The 12,364-nt window shown below is 37.8% G+C and overlaps 1 pseudogene; it reads right to left on the bottom strand.

Annotated features, from left to right (window-relative positions):
* Positions 1 to 5,313: 5,313 nt before the first annotated feature.
* LOC129238291 (facilitated trehalose transporter Tret1-like) lies at positions 5,314 to 8,010 on the bottom strand (annotated as a pseudogene).
* Between the last annotated feature and the right edge of the window lie 4,354 nt (positions 8,011 to 12,364).

Raw genomic sequence — 12,364 nt, forward strand, 5'->3', positions numbered from 1 at the left:
TAGCCGTTGTCAAGCTGATTAACGATTTTTTATGGCCGGAATTGGATAGTATTGATCTGGACATCTTTTATTTTCAACAACACGGCGCTATGTGCCACACAAGCAACGAAACCATTAATCTTTTACGGGAAATGTTTCCGGACTGTGTTATCTCTCGAAGAGGTGATCACAATTGGCCACTAGGATCTCTTGATTTAACACCTTGCGATTTTTTTCTTTGGTGCCACGTGAAAGAGAAGGTCTGCGCCAACCGCCCAGGGTCGATTCAAGACCTCAAAGATGGAACTCGTGAGGCTATCGAGGACAGAGGGCAACCACTTGCAATTCGGTTATGGAAAATTTTATGAAAAGGATATTGTCCTGTAAGCGTGGCCGTGATGGTCATTTGCCTGATGTTATTTTCCACTTTTGACGGCATATCTTCCTCTTTATAATGAAATACACATCCGAAACATTAAAAAATAGCATTTTTCTTTGACTATCAAAATAACACCTCTTATTAAATAACCCCACATAGCATTCAGAAATGACTGTTTGAAGGCAGCACTCGTAAACTCGAGCAAATTTTCCTTACTGAACAAAAATTCTATAGTATTTGATATACCGAGCAAGAGAGCAATAATCATAATATGGCTTAGACGGAGTGTGCGTGACTTCAAGCAATTTGAGCGAGTTTTAAAGCTGTGATTGGTTGACTATCGCGAAAATGGAAGAAATGTGACATCTGATAACTTTTTTACGACCCATCCACTTCCAAAATTTTTAACGGCTGAGTTCTGTACACGTCGATTCTTGGAATAGTGAAAAAGCCGGTATTTTACTTCGAATGCATTTCTTTTTTTCAAAATATAAAAGGTCCCATCTCAGCACAAAATAGAGACTAGTGAATTCTGTATTTGGTTGTTCTGACAGCATCACTGGGTGTTCCTATGTCCCCAGTACCAGGCGATGCGTTGTTTTCTTATCAACAGGACATTATAAAGGGTGGTTAAGTTTGAAGGGCCGGTGTAGATTTTAAATAAAATACAATTTTTTTAAGAAACTATTGTCATTTCTCTTTATTATGATAATACTGGTATAGCTCAATTACGTATGGAACAAAATATTGGCCAAATGGCCGCCGCGGCTTGGGCGGCACACCTCCATCCGATGGTGCAAATTTTCGATGACGCTGAGACATAATTGAGGTTCTATGCCGTTAATGTGCCGAATTATCTCATTCTTTATCTCTTAAATTGTTGCTGGCTTATCGACGTACACCTTTTCTTTCAAATAACCTCATAGAAAGAAGTCCAACGGTGTCAAATCACATGATCTTGGCGGCCAATTGACATCGCCGCGACGTGAGATTATTCGGCCATCAAATTTTTCGCGCAAAAGAGCCATTGTTTCGTCAGCTGTGTGACAAGTGGCAGCGTCCTGTTGAAACCACATATCGTCTACATCCATATCTTCCAATTCCACATCCATAACTGCCTGACCGGCCTCATTTTGGAAAAAATACGGCCCAATGATGCCGCCGGCCCATAAACCGCACCAAACAGTCACTCTTTGTGGGTGCATTGGTTTTTCGGTAATCACTCTTGGATTATCATTCGCCCAAATGCGGCAATTCTGCTTATTTACGAATCCACTGAAGTGAAAATTTGCCTCATCACTGAAGATGAAGTAGGCGATATGCATTTTGATTTGAACGCCCGTTTTCATAATAAGCCTGAATAACTTTAACGCGTTGCTCGATTGTGCATCTTTCCACGGTTCAAATTGAGTTAGTCTGAAATTGAAAAATGTCGATTGAAAATCAGAAAGAAACTTGACGTTTAGGTGTGGTTTAAATTTAACCACCCTTTACAAATTGGGTAACAGAATTAGGGAAAAGGCTATTGTTATTTGTGACTATAATAAAACGAAAAGTGGGTTCGAAAATATGGAAAAATTGCTATGAGAATATCGCTCATAAGCACTAGAAAAACTGCAAGAACTGTTGAATGAAACTTTTTTAGCATTCGGGAGACCCTCTACGAGTATATGTGCATGCCTCGCTGATTTTTAATCATTCTTCCTTTCTGGTCGATAGGGTAGTACGCGTACGACCGTACTTTACTTATATAAAAGTTGATTCATTCACTTAATCAGCTCTTCAGCGTAAGTTGGGAAAGAGTTAATTTCACCCGTGACTTTAGCTGCGTTGTGGTTATTCGATTCGTGGAAGACGTAGTATTGTTTACCACCGACTGCAGTTCGGGTTCTTCCATATATACTTCACTGCCATTATCATTTAGCAAAGAAGTTACTCACGAGTTCTTTTTGTATAAGTAATCTCTCTGTCGGAGGTGTACAGGAGGAATATAAAATCAAGTTCCTGATTAAAAATTCCCATCGGTCTAAGTGGTTGTATCCGAATTGAAAAACCCAAAAATTGATATTTGAATAAATCTTGATATTAATGGTGGTTCTTGAAATTAAAACTGTTAGCAGTGATATGGTTGTTTGATTTACTTGGTTGTTTTTATTGATATATTTTTTTCTGTTCGGAAACGAATTCTGCGAAATTTTTGTAATCTCTGACGGCTGCAGTATTTGAAAGCTTAACTTTTTTGGTTTTAAAAACTAGGTTATTTATAGAGATTATATATTCAAGTAAGCTAAAACCACTATGCAAATTCGGTGTCGGATTTGTTGTGGGAGAGAGACTTAGTCGCTAAGTACTGTCGTTCACTCCAGTGGACGAGCGTCTCGCAGTAATCCGCATCAAATCGCGATTCTTTAACATATCCCTCATTTGCGCCCACGCCCCCAACGGACGAGAAGAACGATGCGACCAAAGATTCCTTCTACGAGCTCCTGGATCGTTTCTATGAACGCTGCCCCCACCACGACATAAAAATCGTGCTTGGCGACTTGAATGCTAGGGTGGGCAAGGAGGGAATTTCAGCCTGCACAACGAAACATCCGTAACGGGCAGAGGCTGATCGACTTCACCGGTGCCCATCAAGCAACATGGTAGTCTGCAGCACCAGATTTCATCATAAGAAAATACACCAAGCTACCTGGCTGTCTCCTGATCGAAAAACGCGGAACCAGATCGATCATGTTGTGATAGATGGAAGACACGCTTCTAGTGTTTTAGATTTATGTACGATCCGAGGACCCAATATCGACTCGGATCATTACCTTGTTGCAGCCAAACTACTCACACGCCATTATGCAGCAAAAAACTTACATCTAACTACGCAAAGAATGTTCAACATCGAAAAGCTGCAATCACAACAGACAGCCAGAATATTCGCCACTCGACTCTCGCTCCTGTTCTCAGAGAGTACTGCCTAACAAACCAGCTGTTCATATTTACTCCAGTATGGGGCAATGCGCTAAACTGTACAGCCAAGCGCAAAGCACTGGAGGCTATGCACTCAGAGTGGGCGAGGTAAACGATCCCAAGTGCATGTACTGCAAAGCGCCGAGCGATGACGCGGAGCACACGTTTTTTAGTTGTGGCAAATGGCACGCGGAAGGAGATGCTCTGAGGAAGCAGATTGGCGATATCGCGCCGAGCAGCATAATCAGCAAAATGTTCGAACGTAAGGATAGCTGGAACGCGGTAAAGAAATACATCGAGGACGTACTACGTAAAAAAAGATAGACCACGACACAGTGCAACAAGGCGAAGCCGCACAGATAGAGACATTTGGAGACGACCCTATAGCATAAAAGTTGGCTATAAATACGGTGGACCCAGATGTGGGTGAATAGAATTGGTCCATTTCATGGACGTCGTTCTGGGCCCTCCCGAAGTAATGCAGAAATTAGTCCTGGGAAGGGTGTCTGCCCAGGAGGAGAAGAGGGATTGTTTTAGTGGTCATACCACTTGACGCAGTAGAGGCTGAACTATCAGCAATTGTACAAAGAATATATCAGATTCCAGCGCGACTTATCCCTAAACGTCTTTTTCCAACCACCTCCATCATGGACATGGACAGCTTAAAGATTAACCGATCCAAAAGCCAACAAAAAATTTCCTTCTACTATGCGTCAAATACTTGGAATCGTCAACAAGCTGGAGTTATCTAATCCAGTGCACAACTATCAAGCACAACACCCACAATTGGAGACCTCAGCTTATCGTGCGACCATGTACCAGCCAGCTTCGCAGTGGTTGGCACAAACGGCGGCATTCTACGGGTGCAAACTTTGTCAGACTGTACATCTGTTTTACTGCAGAAGCGCCACCCAGATCGTGCGATATAACGCCTTTAGATTATTTTTTGTGGGGCTATGTTGAAACTCATGTCTATTCAGACAAGCCTGCTTCAATTAACGCATTGGAAGACAATATTAAAGCATTTATATGTGAGATACCGGCCAAAACATTGGAAAGAGTATGCCAAAATTGGTCGTCGCGGTCAACATTTGCATGAAATAATCTTCAAACATTAGATTATATGGACTGTACTATCGATTTAAATAAAAATTCCATGCATTCTTCTGATTTTTACGTGTGTTTTTTTGAAAAACTTTCCTATCACTCTTTATAAGGATGTCTTTAGAAAACGATTGTAAAACTCGCATATGCACCGACAGCAAATGCATTCTACAAGTAAAAGCAGTTCAAAACCCTCTATTCAACTCATTCACTATCAGTAGAATAAGAGATACGCCGAGATTACTTGGATACCGAGTCACATATGAATTCATGGGAATGGGATGGCAGACAGTGCGGCCGAACAAGCCTCCACAGCAGCGGCAACAAAAGGATAGGAAGGTAGGATACATTAGCAATCAGCAGTTAAACGATATCTCACCACCAAAACGAAACTAGAACGGCTAAACTACACCCACCACCGCTACACTATCATGAACCGAGAGCATATGCCTCCACAATACCCCACCGGCTAGGGGAAAACACATATAAAATGTTTCTCCCGTCTACCGCTTGGCCACACTATTCACACGCTCAAACACATTCTGACCGGAGAGCCACCCGCTCTCTCCTTAAACCACATATTTCAAGATTCCCCCGATCTGGTAGACGCCAGAAATTATTACCTCAAGAAGAACTGGTTTGAATTATTAAACAGAGAGAGAATGTAATTTAATGCTTTTTTTAGATTAACTATAAATTTTATCTATTTATTTGATTTATATTTTACACAGTTTAAAAAAATATATAAATTTTTTCGTAATTATTGCTATTGTTATTATGTCTACTTATATAATCAATTATACATGGAACTTAGATTAGATTTCTCTATAAATATTCAGTTTTAAATTTATTCAATAGATTTAACTAAACCTGCTTACGGGCTAGAAATACTTTAAGGATTACATTTATACATGCGACAAAAATACTTTAGAAGCGATTTGATTCAGGACTCCAGACCACCTCACCTCACTGATCAACGCCCCCACAATATCCCCTTAGTAACTTAGTTTGGTTTCTTTCCATTTAGTTTGTCTTGAATTTGCTGTAAACTCAGCCCCTTCGTTTCAACCATCACTAAGAGGGTGAAGAAGAATGCTGCAGCGCAGAAAATGGCAAACAACCAAAATGCATAGTATGAACCCAAAGCGTTTAGCCCTGGATACCAATATGTTACCACGAAAGCAACAACAAAGCACGCGGATGCCACAATCGAGGAGGCGATCGACTTCAAATTCGCTGGAAACATTTCACCCAACACCGTCCATGGCATTGCACCGAGTCCGATGCTGTAGACAATATTGAAGAGCACCAATGCAGGTACCGGCAACCAGGTTAAATTACTTGCATCACCCACAACTTGTTGTACATAGAAGAATGCTCCCAATGCTGTCAAGCTGACACACAAACCAAATGCCGAAATTAGCAAAATCACTTTACGACCCAAACGATCGGCAATAATAGGCGTCAAAGCGGATGAGCCAACTTGCACGCCAACCGCAATGATGCTGGCAATGGCTGAATCCAAACCGATGTTGGCACTTTCGAAGATGGTTTGACTGTTGAATAGTACGGCGCTGACACCGCATAATTGCTGGAACATGATTAGACCGGTGGAGATGATCAGAGCTTTGCGATTGCCCTTACTCTTAAGAATATCCATAACGGAACCCTTATTGGCCATGGACTCTTCTACTTCTCTCTGTATAATAACCATTTCATCTTTTACAGTATCAGGGCTTTGACCACGTAAGAACTGCAGTGCATTTAAAGCATCTGACTTCTGGCCTTTGCCGGCATAGTAGTAAGGACTGTCAGGCATGAAGTAGAAGATGATATCGAAGACAATCGGTACAGCCAAACAGCACCACTGCAAAGTCACATACGAGACATATGGACCGATGACGAAAACGTATAGAATGCCAGCTGTGAAAACGAGAGCGAAAAATTTAGTATGTAAGTCCTAAATGTAACAGTGAATTTTGAAAAATTGTATATTTATATGGGTATTTAGACGAGCTCCTCCTCCTATTTGTGCTGTGCGTCTTTATGTTTTCACAAATGAAGGGACTTACAGTTTTATGCCACCTCCGAACGGCAAATAGTCTTTTTTTTTCAGGAGCGAAAAGAATTAGAGCAAGAAATCAAGTATCAAATTTGCTTACAAACAAAGAACAGCTGCAAGAGTGAGCCGATGGCGCCGCGTACCGCACTTGTTGCAATCTCCCCATTATACATAGGTAGCACACTTATGACAAAACCAACGCCCGCGCCCGTTACAAGACGACCGACCAGCAACATCCACACTTCGCTAGCGAGCATCAAAATAACATAGCCGACAATGAAGAAGATCGAACTAAAAAGAAGTACCCATTTGCGACCAATTTTAGCGGCAAGTGGACCAGCAACGAAGCATGCTGTGACAGTGGAAAGAAGTAGGAAATAATTAAGAGTTCATGATATGATTTCGTGGAATTGAATTTTTTTACATACCTACTAAAGCGCCAAATGCCATAATCGATGAAATCCATGCATCGTCCTCTGTGGTGATAGGATGATCGAGTGGTGAATCTGTAGAATCTGAGGCTCTCAACTTGGGTCCCACTGGTGACGTCCAGCCGAGACAAGTGCCCGCCGCAAAGGCTGATAAATTAGCTACAAAATTGGAAATCATTGCACTTTAGTTGCAGCCAGATAGCTAACCGATAACGGTTGAGCAAAGATTATCAACAATGTGTGTCGCTGAACTTGAAGTGCTCTTATCAAACTCTTCAGAGAAAGGTTAAGTTATGACGGGCACGCGGGTTCAATCACTAATTCTCAATCAATAATTCTCAATTGTGATAAATGATTTTTAAATGAATTACTGCACACCATTATTTTAAAGTTTGTAAAGTGGGACACAAGGTTTTTTGTTGTCCCGTATTTTAATAAGATCTTTGGTTTTAATTTTTTCTGCTCTTTTTTATACGAATTTTCGTTAATAACACTTGTGGTAAAGCCACCAATATTAGAAAGAAAAAATATTAAAACAAAAAAAAAAACACAAATTTACTTTTACTCACCCGCAAAAGCAACCATGAAAATGCGTATGGTCTTGACCGGCTCCATTCTAGTACTGCGTGGAAATCCGTCGCTTATCTGAAAAGGACACTTCACTTTGACTTGTGTGTGTTGTTGTTATGAACTAATTAGTAGTAGAGTGTATAGATGTGTATGTATATTTGTGCGAAGGGAAATGGTGAAATGTGTGAAAGGCACATTTGATGATAAATTGCTGATAGAAAACAAAATTATACGTGCATTTGTTTCAGAGATCTCAATCCCGATATGTTTACTTTGCTAGACGGAAGATTTTCTTAAAAAATTATGGTAACCTAATGATTGCATTCTTTGTGCAATATTAAAATTTAAGAAAAATGTTGAACTGATAAATTTTAATTTTAATTTTAATTTTTAAAAAGGTGGCAACCCCAATTTTTGTCAAAAATAATATTTTTGGACACTTACATATTTTCGAAAGTAAGATTTGTTAAACCTCTTTCGTTTGGCTCCCATATTGTTATATTTCTTTTATCTAACTGGTACATTTTAATTTTAATTTTTAAAAAGGTGGCAACCACAATTTTTTTTTCAAAAATAATATTTTGAGACACTTTCAACTTGAGATTTTTGAACCTCATTCACTTGTTGACGCTGATATTATAATATTTCTGACAGCTGGCAACCCTCTTTAAAAATATTTTCGAAAGTAAGATTTATCAAAGGCCAACATTGCATTGCACACATGCAAAAAAGTGGTCAGAATCAAACACCTTGTAGGTATGTAATCAAACACACGGGCTTTTCACTTCGGTAGTTCAGCCTATTTTATTATACTATATTGAATACTTATGTGCTGGCCCTCAACTCAAAAGCCAACTTATTCGAAACTGCTGAGCAAGGTCCAAAGAACTGCAGCGGTGCTTTAAGGATCACCCCTAATGAAGCGCTCGAGGTGCTAGTCAACTTGCCTGCTTTAAATCTGTTAGAAAAACAGGTGACCGCCGCTTCAGGGCTTGGATTTAATAGTATGGCTCTATAGAAGACGCGGCTGTTCGGCCAAGCTTCTATGATATATAATATTATATTCCAAGGGTAGTTATAATCAAGAAATCGACTACTCTTCCCCTAAGCTCAGTTTCGACACGCTCTGCAAGACTAACATCCCATCAAGAAGAGAGTAGCAAACTCAATAATCATGCAGAAGAGGGGAAATAAATTTTTATACGGATAGAGCCAAGTTAGAAAATAAAGTAGGCTTTGGAGTTTTTTCAAAAGACTACTGTAGCGTCTGCCAAGTAGAAGTCTTAGCCATAAAGAAAGTAACTGTGTACACACGCGCCGTAACAAAAACTACGACAAATATCCCCTCGGATAGCCAGGCAGCCGTCAAATCAATGGAGGTAAATATACTAACATCAAAGGTTGCTCAGGAATGCATGGCAGCTCCATATGGTATTAGCGCCGTCTTCAAGGTAAGCCTCATATAGATTCCGGGACACAGAGATATTGAACGAAATAGCAAGGCCGATGAGCTAGCCAGAAAGGGAGTACCCTTTCACTGCTTGAAAACAGAGACAATATGGGAATTCCTCGGACAACTTGCAAATTGAGGATACAAAATAATGTTTTCCAAGAGGTCAATAGGTCATAGAGATAACAAAATGTTTCTGTTACAACCAGGCTAATTTGGCTGTATATATAATATATATGAAAAGGCCAGGATAATTACTTTACCTCTCAAGAGGGAACATCTCGAAGGTCGTGCCGTGTGTCACCCAACATTGGCTGTTAGGTAGGCACTCTTATAGGTTAGGAATATTTTCTCACGAATACTGCAGAAGTTGTAGAGATGAGGAAGAAATAGTAGAACCTTCCTCTGTAATTGTTCAGCCTTAGCTGGGAGTACCTGAGTTATGTAGTTCATTTGATTTCGGGACAGTATAGGGATGCCGAGATTGCAATTTAAAATTCCGAAAATCCCGGGATTATTGAAATGCTCGAAAATGATATCCCTTTTGTATTTAACACATACATGCATATACATATGTGATGATAAGTTTGAAGTGTAATGTAATATGAGCAATTAGCGCTCAGCTTAACGAGAAGTTGTGCCATGTTTTTGTATTTTCATGACTGTGTAAGGAATAAAATTTATTTGGAGTTTGATAATTTTATAATAATAATTCATATTAACAAAAATTATGTATCCATATTAGGTTGGGCGATTTGTTAAAATAGAATTTTTCGCTACCACGCCGGCGAATAATGAATGAATAAATTGCTCTCCATTGGAGATACCATAGTTTGATTTTTATGGCACAAATTTGATTTAACTAGAATTTTCAAGGCACTCGGCGTATTTTAAATTATTGTTTCGATGGAGAAAAGTTTTTCATATTTTGAACTACGTTAGTCAATGGTGCGCGGACATTATTTTTCTAGATATTGTACCACGAAAATTTTAGTGATGAGAAAAACAAGAGACAAGACCGGAGATTCTCTAAAAAAAAGTATGGTAACCTAATGATTGCATTCTCTGTGCAATATTAGAATTTAAGAAAAATGTTGAGTTGAGTTAAAAAGAAGATTTAGACTCGACCATGATAAGATTTTACTTCATTATATAATTTCATGAAAAAGCTCCTCATAAAAATAGCTGACGTTCGAAGGTGGCTTAAAATTGTAGGTCCCTCCATTTATGGAAAAACATCAAGATGCATGCCACAAATAGGAAGAGGAGCTCGACCAAACACTTTCGAACACTTTTCTATAATAGTTTCGTCAATGATCTTTCTGAAATTTGTTTGATATAGTAGTGTTCCAGTTAACTTTTAGTAAATCCATTTACCCCTTTTTAAACAGGTGGCAACCACACTCAAATTGATTTAAAAATTAAGATTTTCAAACCACGCTCCTTTGACTCTGATGTTATAATATTTCGTTCATCTAATGGATTTTGATATTTCAGATCTATTAAACCTCTTTTGTTTGACTTCCATATAATTATATTTCATTTATCTAACTGATAAACTTTGCTTAAATTTTTTAAAAGGTGGCAAGGCCAATTATTTGTTTCAAAAATAATTGATCTTGAAATTTCTAAATCTCTTTCACTTGTTGACGCTGATATTATAATATTTCTGACACTTGGCAACCCTCTTTGAAACTATTTTCGAAAGCTAGATTGATCAAACCTCTATCGTTTGACTTCTATATAATTATATTTCATTTATTTAACTGATAATCTTTATTTTGACTTCCATAATGTTATATTTGATTTATCTAACTGATACGCGTTAATTAAATTTAAAAAAAGATGGTAACCCCATTTTTTTGTTTTTTCAAAAATAACATTTTTAAGACACTTTCAACTTGAGATTTTTAAAACTCTTTCATTTGTTGACGCGGGTATTATAATATTTCTGACAGCTGGCAACCCTCTTTAAAAATATTTTCGAAAGTAAGAATTATTAAACCTCTTTAGTTTTGACTTCCATATTGTTATATTGCACTTATCTAACTGATAATTTTTAATTTAAATGTTTTTAAAGGTGGCAACTCCAATTTTTTTCTTCAAAAATTGCATTTTAAACCCTTTACACTTGACACCCTCATTGCAATATTTGATAATTTGATCGATTAGTTGAATTTAACTTTTTAAACAGGTGGCAACACGTCAGCGATATGAATTATACTTCACGATCTATTCTTATACTTGTCAAATATTTGTCTATTTATTATAATTTTTGTACAAAGTTTGAAGCTTGAATTAATTTGGTTTTTATTATAGAGTGCCATGACTACTCGTATATTGTCACTTTTTCCCTACTGTATGTGAAGTAAATGCGCAACACTGTCACGGAAAAAAGTGATCAAACACTAAATAATGAAAGTTTTGAGCCACTTCAATAACAAAACAAACAAAAAATAAACTTAAAAAATAATAATAAATAAAAAAAAGAAAATAACTGCACCACTAAAAACAAAATTAAACGATTTTTGTGACTATTCCTGTCCTGTCAGAATTTGCGAAAATGGAATTATTACTTTTTCAATCCGCAAAACCATACAAGACGAAGCCTTGATTTACAGATTTTTTGCGTCTTATTTTTTTTCGATTTCAATTTTTTTTTGTATACTAAGTCCGGTAACATCACTAAAGTAGTTCTGAGATTTTCTATTTTATTCATTTTCTTTACCGGGTTTTGATTTTTCATAATTTCACTTCGCCCCTTTGCATTCTTTACTAAAGCTAAAAGCAATTAGCTAAAATTGCAAGCAAGAAATTCTCTTAAGGCACAACAACTAAAGCAGGTAGGCATTAAATTAAGCACGCCGGGCAAATGCACATGCACATATGTACATATGCAAGTGTATAAGTAGATGCTATTAATTAACTTGGGCATTTGCAGTCAACATTTCGCGTTCATTCATTAATTTCTTTTTTCTTCATTCACAAAAATATTTTGAGTGATTCAAATAATAAGTTGGACGAGACACAAATGCATTTACAGAAAAAATACAAAAATCTCACTTCTTTCTTTTTCACTAATTTCCTTTTTCTCTTTTGTTTGTAATTCTTTGCTCAATTGTAGGTATATCCCAAATTGTAGGTAATATCCTGTGCACTTAGAGTGAAAGCTTGCAATATCACACACAGTCGTCCACTCTTTTAAGCGTTTATTAATATTTTCGACCTATATCGTTTTTTTACCCTCACTGGACCATCCTTATAAGGCGAGAATTCGCACAGAAATGATAAATGCTTGCGATTTGGAGAACAATTTAAATAAATTTGCTATCAATAAAATTTTCATTCTCAGAACTCATCGCAGATTCGTCGCTGCAGATTAAAATAACTCACAGTGTGGCGAGTAGGGGTAAAATTGCCGAAATAAA

This window comes from Anastrepha obliqua, chromosome 1, assembly GCF_027943255.1.
Source record: "Anastrepha obliqua isolate idAnaObli1 chromosome 1, idAnaObli1_1.0, whole genome shotgun sequence".
Lineage (NCBI taxonomy): Eukaryota > Metazoa > Arthropoda > Insecta > Diptera > Tephritidae > Anastrepha > Anastrepha obliqua.